Source organism: Brassica oleracea, chromosome C5, assembly GCF_000695525.1.
Source record: "Brassica oleracea var. oleracea cultivar TO1000 chromosome C5, BOL, whole genome shotgun sequence".
Classification (NCBI taxonomy): domain Eukaryota; kingdom Viridiplantae; phylum Streptophyta; class Magnoliopsida; order Brassicales; family Brassicaceae; genus Brassica; species Brassica oleracea.
Genome location: NC_027752.1, coordinates 34,598,158 through 34,608,422, shown reverse-complemented (window position 1 = coordinate 34,608,422; position 10,265 = coordinate 34,598,158). Strand labels below are relative to the sequence as shown.

Here is a 10,265-nt window from a genome sequence, read left to right as displayed (position 1 = left end):
TGCTAAGATAGCTAATAGACTTGTTAGTAATGATTGCTTTCATATTATTCAACCAAAGACATTTGATGTTTGAGATATGTTAGCAAATGAGCATTCATCTAGACATAGAGCTTGCTTAGAATTGTGTCTAGGCTTAAGGTTGATAGTTTGATTGATCATTTGCCATCCTTAGTTCGATACTTGATCACCCAAGGTCTAATCCCTATGCCCATGAGTTCTCTTTTCCCTTAGTCAAGAAAGTATCATTCTGTTATTGCTTTTTAGTTCTAGTCATAGCTTAAAACTCATCTAAATCATTGGTTGCACTTAGATTAAGTGAGTACTTGTATTCTCAGTGCTTTGATATCCCTCAGAACTGGTTCGACAATCACTATACTACAACATTTGTCTTAGGAGCCTTGAAAACTCCTAACATCATATATACATGTGCTACATCTAAGTATACTTGGTCTCGCAAGAAAATACAAAATGGGCTGGTTGGACTAACTGATACAAAAACCAATCATGTTTTCTCAGCTTAAACGAAATGCTTGGAAAAGAACATAAAAGGCCTAAAGGCAAATAATCTCATAATCATGGGCAAATCTATAATACCAGATCTATTTTATAATATTTGTAGAGTTTATATTATATTACCATAACTCAACAGACTAAAATCTCTAATTCCACAATATATTTGACTCATAATTTCAATATTTTTGTAGGATTTTTTCCACATATTTAGTGATTAAGAATGTTCTACAAATCTAAATCAAGGAAGCAGCGGATATTTAGTTTCGTAACAAATCGAATCATATCCACTAAATCTCGCAACTCTTTACTAACGTCATATTCAAGATGTGAAAGTAGCGCCACATATACAGCGATATTTTCCAAACTGAAATTTTTAAGAAACGAGTTTCCAATACGTTTCCGCAAGTTTTCGAGAGATTCCGATTCCGAAACGTTTCCGAAACGTGAAACGGATCTTCAACGGAGTTTCCATGCAACATAGGGCATATATCTGTTTCTTTTATACGTTTATAATTTGTCAAATAACATTGAAGTTTAGTTATTAGAACTCCATGCATGAAATGATGTATGGATGCGATTCTAATTCTAGCAGTTGTTCGTTCTTGTTTTATTTTGTTTCTATCCAACATTAGTTTTTTTTTAGAAAAACGAAAAACCATTAAAACTCGAAAGAATCTCTCTGAAAATACAAACCATAAAACATATTTTGATGCCGTAGGATGCAACTTTTAACGTAAGAGGTATATAACATTAGTTAAATAATATTTGGCTGCAATGTATGTCTTATGCCATCTTCGGTGTTGTTATGAAAATACTTTGTATTTCTCGAATGTTATGAACCTCCAAACTGCAGCTAACGAGAAATCGTGTAGATAGTAGTTATACGTGTGTAAGTTGATCATTAGTGGGTGTAGGTTGATGTTATTGTAGACTTAAAATATGATATTGTAGTTTACTCAACGAAACATATTATTTTATTTCATGCTAAACCGGAAATAATTAACAAAATATATTTTTTTATTTTATATCCCCTATATATTATTTGAGAAGCATTACAACTTTTTTTTGTAGCCACATGTTATCACTAGAATGATTCTTAGAATCATTAGATAAATATGTTGGTCCATCTAATTATATAATAAGTTTTTTATTAAACTAACAATAAATTCATCATTAATGTACTTTATTATTTTCTTAAATAAAATTTACGGAATTGCCTAATGTGGCTAAAGTATATATGAGAATTAACGATTTTGAATAATAAAGATTTGATAAAAAATAGTGTATCTTCTATCATATTTGTTTAATTTTAAAGTATTAAATAAATTAAACAACCACAATAACCATATAATAAAAATTTATATTCTTATGTATATGTTATATTTTGAATTTTTACAAACGGCTATAAATTACTAAAACTGTTAAAAGTCTCACATTCAAAATTTATGATCCATGGTTTAAAATTTTTGTTATGACAAAATACAAATGATTACAAAAATTATATAAATAAAAAGTCTAATTTAATTAATTATTAAGATTAATATATATCTTTTTAAATTAAACTATAAACCATATAAAATATAATATTTTAGTTTCAAATTTTACTTTGAACAATTTTTTTGATAAAAGTTTTGAATGATCATTGACAACTTATTTTTTTAAAAAAATTATAAATTACTAAAACTATTAATCCCACAATGAAAATTTTGTTATCATTAATTTAAATTTTTTTCTATAAAAGATACAAATGATCAAAAAAACTATATGAGTAGAAATCATCATTTAATAGACATTAATATTAAAAATATACTAAAATATATTATCTATGCCAGATCATTTAAATTTAATAACATATTCTATCAAATATAAAAAAAAATATTTTTTTTATTAATAAAATTGATTTATATGTTCGCACCAATTTAATTATATATTTAATAGTTACTGACTTTTAATTATTTAATATATATTTATTATTTCATAATATGTAAAAATATTTAATGCATAAAATAATTTATATATATAATGTTGATCACGCGCAAGGCGCGGATCTTAACCTAGTATGCATATATTTAATAAACATAATATATAAATATAACATTAACTATCAATTGTATATACATATAATTTGAATAAACACGTTATTTTCAAGCTAAATTTGGCTTGAAGGCAACTCCAATACCAAACCAAACAATACATATAAGTTTTGTTGCTTATTCTTGAAGTCTATAAATTTTAGGATTAGATTACTAATTTTTATTAAATTGTTATTTTCAACTAAACTTTTCACCATTCAAGTTAGATTATTTATTTTTACTAATTTCATTGTTTTGTTTGTTGTATTCACTATTTTTTATTTTTTCAAATAGATTTTGTTAAAATATTTGTTTGATTATCTTTTAATCATTATTGTTAATTTTTTGAATCTTATTTTTTTGGTTAATTTTTTATAAGTCTGATCTTATTGACCTAAAAATGGAAAGCACTGGTTTTGATAATATTGGTACTGCAGTATATATAAAAAACTGTTTTAATATCGATTTTGTGGGTTTACGTTACTTCTTTTCTCTGGGTTCATAAGACAATGTGTATGTGTCGCAGTTTCATTGTTTCATTCTTGAACAATGAGCCAGACCCAGAAAAGGACTCTGCTGCAGTTCAAGACTTCTTTTCCAAGATGGAAGCTGCTTTCATGGCTCATCCACTTTGGTCCGGTTGTTCTGAGGATGAACTAGACAGCGCTGGAGATGTGAGTATCATCAATGTCCTTCTCTTTCTGTCTGGATCGCCTGCATCTTCTTGCCTTAATCATTTGCCTCTCTTAATGTACACGCAGGGTCTAGAGAAGTATGTCATGACAAAGCTGTTTCCCCGTGTCTTTGCTTCAAACACAGAGGGGATGTTATATCTGATGAGAAACTCTTTCAGAAGATGTCTTTGGTTCAACAGTTCATTTCTCCTGAATATCTTTGTAGAGTTTTGTGGGACAAATTTGGAGGTGGCATCGTTTAAAAAAAATAACTGGATCGGCTTTAGCTCAATTCTATAAAGCAACGTTTTCGGGCTGTGTTGGTTTCTGGCCAAATCTTCTCCATCGATATTCAATCGCAAGAGGTTATCTAATCTAACCTGAAACCTATTCCCGATTTCCCTTCCCCGGTGAAGAAACGCTCCGCCGTTATGGCAATCAATCAACACGACCCACTAATCCCACGCTCTCCTCCTCACTGTACGTTTAATTCATTCATGTGTTATATATACCTTCTCTGTTACCTCTCCAAATACTCTATCTCCAAATACTCTAGTTTTTTTCTTATTAGTGTAACTAGGAGTTCTGCCCGCACATGCGGGCATAGTGTTCTTATAGATATTTATTTTTTTATAACTATTAAATCAAAACCAACATAATAAATTATTAATTATGTTTTTAAAAAGATAAATCAAACATTAAACTTTATATTTGATAATAAAAATATATAATTTCAGATAAAAACACAACATATTTAAGAATTATCTTATGTTTTAAAAATATATTTTATTTTTGAAAATTTTATTATATTCACTTACGTTTTAACGTGAGAGCTCCATTGATAAAATTTACTTCGCAAATAATAGTATAGATCTCAGTCAATGTTGGTTAATTATTTGTGGTTTGGTAACCCGAATGGGTGTGAACTATATACTTGGATAATGATTGAATCGCCATGCTTTCCTTACAGAGTATTTGGGTTCCAAGAAATCCCTTTGTATGATAAGACAATCAAAATCTCATTCTTTTTCTAGGCTAAGATACAAAAATAACAAATAAAGCTTTAGTGCTTATATGTGTTTCTTCAAAGATCTTTGAACAATGAATATTTCTTTCTCTCTCTCTCTTATTAACTATTAGTTTTCATCTTCAATCTTGTTTTACAAGTTGTGATTCAAGTTGTTATTTTCCTTTGCCCACAACTCCTTTTATAGAGTACTAAGGGTTGCAATGGTTAGCACCAATAGTTACAATGGTTAGTGAAGAGTTACAACCATTATAATACCAATAGTTACATTGGTTAGACAAAAGTCACAATGGTTCATCACCAAAGGCTTTAAACCAATGGTTATAATGGTTTATCACCAAAGGTTGCAATCATTTACCACTAATAGTTACAATCACAAACATTTGCATTTGTTCATCTTAATGGTTCCAAAGATTTACTTAAATATCTAACAATCCTCCCCCATTTAAGTGTAATCATAGATTCATTAAATAATTAATACATATATCAAACTCATGCATAAATGAAAATGTTCGAAAAATTGAATTTTCATCTTAGTGCAATACACATTCCAAATGCTAGAATCAGGATGTCATACAGATTGAATCCCTTAACCCATTTTGAGAACATGAAGATAATACACACACGTGTTTCTACACTACTCTAAGTATTTATACTTGACACTATTATAAGCCATGTGTCCCTATCCATTCATGAGTGCATACAAAGCTAAGTCCCAGCTTATTGAAGCGGCATCACTTCACACTCATATAGGTAAGTACTTTCCTTCATGCACCTGCAAATGCACTTTTTCAAAGTATTTATCAAGAATAAAATTTCAACCTAGCTCTTTCTTGCATGTCCAAACACATACCTTGGGATGATATAAAAACATGTGCTTCAATCTTTAAGTGTAGGCTTTCCACATTGAATTCAACCTCTAACGTCGTATTAGAGGGGAATTGGTATCCCACCATTAAAAATTTCAAAAGGATTTTAAACTCATCCCTAACAGACTTAGTTACCAAGTCTCTAGCTAATCATTTCGTCAAATGATATGCTACCTTTCTTTCAGACCGAACAAAATCTTTGGTAATCACCTCGTGAGTGATCATCTCACATACTATGCTATATCTAACGCCAGGTTTCGCAACTTACCATTATATACTTAGTTACAAACCTTAACCAAGATTTATTCATTATCAAAATAGATAGAAACTGGAGATACTATTTCGTCACAACAGAATCTCTTTAACTAAATTCCATAGCCAATATGCCTATTTACCGGCATATTCTAATGCTACAAACTCTTATTCTATAGTCAAATTTTTCATGCAGTTTGTTTCTTGGAAGCCCATGAAATGGCACCTCCCGGAGCAAAAATACTCAACCACTTATAGAAGAATAATCAACTATATAGATAATCAAACTTCCATCTAAATACCCTTCTACCATCGAAGAAAATCTGACATATAACAAACCATAATTTATGGTTCCTTTCAAATATTCAAGTTGTGATACTTCTTGTCCTATATAAGGTATAAGCTTCACTCTCACATACATGGGAGACTTCATTGAAGAACAATCTCACAATTGAACTACTTAACAACTTTCTCAATATAATGAGATTGTGTTAACAATATTTTTTTACTATTATGTAAAATTTTAACAATCACATCTACCTCCCCATATCTTTCATTGATGTTACATTTGCATCTTATCGGTGATGATGCATTTGCACCCTTTTGGTGACGATACATTCGAACCCTTTTGGTCCCAAACCGTTCGCACCCTTTTGGTCCCGAACCGTTCGCACCCTTTTGGTCCCGAACCGTTCGCACCCTTTCGGTCCCGAACCGTTCGCACCCTTTCGGTCCCGAACCGTTTACACCCTTTCGGTCCCGAACCACTCGCATCTTTTCGGTCCCGAATCGTTCGCATCCTTTCGGTCCCAAACCGTTCGCACTCTTTGGGTCCTGACACGTTCGCACCCTTTGGGTCCCAACACATTCGCACCCTTTGGGTTCCAACAAGTTCGCACCCTTTGGGTCCCGACACGTTCGCATCCATTGGATCATGATACGTTTGTACCCCTTGGATCATGATATGTTCGTACCTCTTGGATCACGACACATTCATATCTCTTGGATCACGATGCAATCGCATCCTTGATTCACGATGCAATCCTTGATTCACGATGCATTCGCATCCCTTGGATCACGATGCACTCACATCACTTGGTTCATGATGCACTCGCATCCCTTGGATTACAATATGATCGCACATCTTCGAAAGTCTATTCTCTCAAGCATTTACAACTTTCCAAACTTTGATTTTATCTCTCGCACAAAATTATAAGTTATAGTTCACAACAAAAATACTCTTTAAGATTCTTGGTTAATTATTTGTGGTTTGGTAACCCGAATGGGTGTGAACTATATACTTGGATAATGATTGAATCGCCATGTTTTCCTTAAAGAGTATTTCAACCCTATTCCAAGCCTTTGGGTTCCACGAAATCCCTTTGTAGGATAAGACAATCAAAGTCTCATTCTTGTTCTAGGCTAAGATACAAAAATAACAAATAAAGATTTAGTGCTTATATGTGTTTCTTCAAAGATCTTTGATGATCTTTGAACAATGAATCTTTCTTTCTCTTTCTCTCTCTTACTAACTATTAGTTTTTGATCTTCAATCTTGTTTTACAAGTTGTGATTCATGTTGTTATTTTCCATTGCCCACAAATTCTTTTATAGAGTACTAAGGGTTGCAATGGTTAGCACCAATAGTTACAATGGTTAGTGAAGAGTTACAACCATTAATAACAATAGTTACATTGGTTAGACAAAAGTCACAATGGTTCATCACCAAACGCTTTAATTACCAATGGTTATAATGGTTTATCACCAAAGGTTGCAATCATTTACCACTAATATCATTTACCATTAATAGTTACAATCACAAACAGTTGCATTTGTTCATCTAAACAATTGCAATGCTTCACTTTAATGGTTGCAAACATTTACTTAAATATCTAACCGCAAAAGCTACCAGAATGGCAACTTGTCAGCTCCATTTGCCAGACATAGGTATTTTACCGCAGATCTCTGTCTTTTTGATATTGATTTAGATCATCAATTGCCTTTCCTTTTTTTGTGTGTTGTCCAGATTGGATTTGATTATGTTTGATTATCAATCATGTGTTGGGGGATTTGTTCGATTCTGAATTGAGCCCATTGTCACCTTTCTTGGATTGGTTATATTGTTTTGTGTGGATTGATTTCGATTGAGATCCTTAGATTGGTTTCATTGCTTCAGTTTCTATCAGGCTTGGATGTTTTCCTTTGAGTTATGGAGCAACTGTTTGTCTGGAATCCTCCACCACTAGGTGTTTCTTAATGTTGGTTTGCTCTTATCGTGCATGTAGATATATGAACAGAGCAGGACTTCCTTTGCTCGAGATTGTATCTGAAATTCATATGGACTGTGAGGAGGTATTTGGGAGTGAGTAATGTGAATATGCAAGAAGACGTTCTCCCTTGTATGTTTATATCTCAATCAGGCAAGCTAAGTTTTGGGACCAAGGTCAATATGTTTCTTTCTTTTTGTTTATATATTCCGAGTTTAATCAATGATCAACTCATTCGAGCTTTTGTTGAGAAAGGCAGACTATAAGATGATGAGGGTCGTAACTATTGTATGCTCTACTCTGTGGTACCCTTCCTTTTGATGATGAAAATATTCCCAAACTTTTCAAGAAGATAAAGGTACTCTACTTTGATTCAGCTCAATGACTCTTCTCAGTTAGAAATGTAACCTCATGGTAGTGCTCCAAGAAGCTCCAGCGAGATGTAACTGGCATCGGATTTGATGATTCAAAGGTTGTTGGTATCTTCAGGTAACCAACGTTTAGCTTAACAGACTGTGAACTTATTTTGCAGCTAACTACATCCTCTACCCTTAACTCTTCATCTAGCATGTATCATGGTGTTGTATTGCAGGTACCGTGTGGAGTTGTCCATTTCAGACAAAACCGATGATGTTGTGTTCGTCGCCCGTACAACTTTCACGAGTTACAACACCTGATGGTCTCAATATACTTGACGCTCTGCAACAAGCAATACAAATGGTGTAACTAATATTGTTTACAGAGAGATTTTCAAAGACCTTAGGACAGGTGGGTTCCAGCTCTACCAGTTTATAAGTTTCTCTCAGTTACAAAATTTAAATAAAAACCGAACCAACTCTCTCTACCTATTACATGTGACAGCTAGGATTTGCGAAGGCTACTTCATCCTAAACAAACGTACTACCAACTATCCAGTGACTAGAATAGCTAGGAGTGTGTCTTCGTGCAGCTGTGTCCCAAAGATTTTTTTATCTAAGTTTAGTGCATTGATTCACCAGTCACCCCGTGCTTGGTTGTTGTTTTCATGTTAAATACGAGAAGAAGACCTTGGACATATATATATATATATATATAATTAAATAATTGGATGCATCAGGTTTAGAGTTGACAGCCTATGATTTTACTGATTTTGCAATTCTTGCAATCATTGATATTCTACTCTTGCATACAATCATCTGTCTACTCAAGGTTCATGCTTCAACAAGAACCATACAGCTCATCTCAGTAGGGGTTGAATTAAAAAAAAAAACACACTATATTGACATGGTTTAGTTATTAAACTGAGATCAACCTTATAAAACGTTAAAAACAATTAATTAAAACATAGTAGGTTACTTATACATACGTAAATCTATATTAATAAATGAGACTTTTCTCTCTCCTTCTTGTGCCACATCAGCAGTATGCATGGGGCATTTTAAACCACGTGTCCCACCTAAAACACAACTTCAACGATTGAAAAAAATCGATTTGCATGAGGGTTACTTTCTTGACTCAAATAACGTTTGGCTATCACAGTTAATTGGGCCTAAAATGATTTCTTCTCAAAGTTTCTTTGAATGAATCACCAAATGTTAGCTGTTTGGATCCTGAAGACCGTCGTTGTCGTGACTCTCATAAAACTGACAGCGCAAATGGGAGAAGAGGAGAAACCCACAAATCTGAACCTTTTATAAGAAAGAAACAAGATTTCCATCGGAAAATGAAAAAGAGAAGCCAGATCAACGAGACTAGCGAAAGTCTCACCTTCAAAAATAGTGTGGAGTTTGACTTCGTTCGTCTTGCTTCGTGTTCCCCAGATGAACCAAAAGGAGAAAAGAAAACGAATTTATCTTTCTCCCTCTGTAGCCATCAAATGTGAAAGCTTCAAGCTTTTTTTTTGTTCTCCAAGAAAAATTGAGCAAAGGCTGACCCAGCAAAAGGTCCCGACTTTATGCTCTTAGAGCATGTAAGCTAATCCTTAGCGCTAATCCTTAGCGTTTTAAGATTAAAAAACATTAAAAGTAACGATAAACCTAAGGATGAATCCTTAATTAAGGAGAAGAAGGACGAAGTCCGTACGTAATGTGCCGGCGTTTTGTGATTGGCTCGGGTTAGGTTGTCTTTAGTGAGGGAAGAGAAAAAAACACAAGACCAAATTTATTTTCTCGAGTATCCGAAAAAAAATTTAGAGGCGATAGAGAGGCGATAAGAGAGGCGATTTGCGATCGTGATTGTCGAAGGTAAATCCGAGCTCTCTGTTTGTTTTTTTTTTTTCCTTCTGGGCTTGATGCATGTTAATTTCATCAGTATTGTGGGGCTTAAATAGATTTAGGGTTTGTAATCGGATTGGAGATTTCAATCGAATTAGGGTTTTCGTCTCGGTTTGCTATTTTCTTCTTTTGGACGTGATGGTTTGTTGTTATTGTCGTGATTAAAGGTTCGGGATTGAGCAAATGGGATTGGGGATTTAAATCGAATTAGGGTTTTCTTGTGGGTTTGCTATTTTCTTCTTTTCGATCCGCTTGTTTGTTGTTCTCGTCGCGATTAAAGGTTCTGGATTGAGTTCACAATCGATGAAGGGTTTTCGTCTGGATTTGATTTGGTTACAA

General features: G+C 33.2%; 1 long non-coding RNA gene across 1 annotated transcript; it reads left to right on the top strand.

Moving 5' to 3' along the window:
* The first annotated feature begins 3,146 nt into the window (after positions 1-3,146).
* Positions 3,147-7,837, top strand: LOC106294277. The gene is made up of 3 exons (XR_001260803.1): positions 3,147-3,259; positions 3,347-3,739; positions 7,693-7,837. It is a non-coding gene; the product is annotated as an uncharacterized LOC106294277 (long non-coding RNA).
* Positions 7,838-10,265: the final 2,428 nt, after the last annotated feature.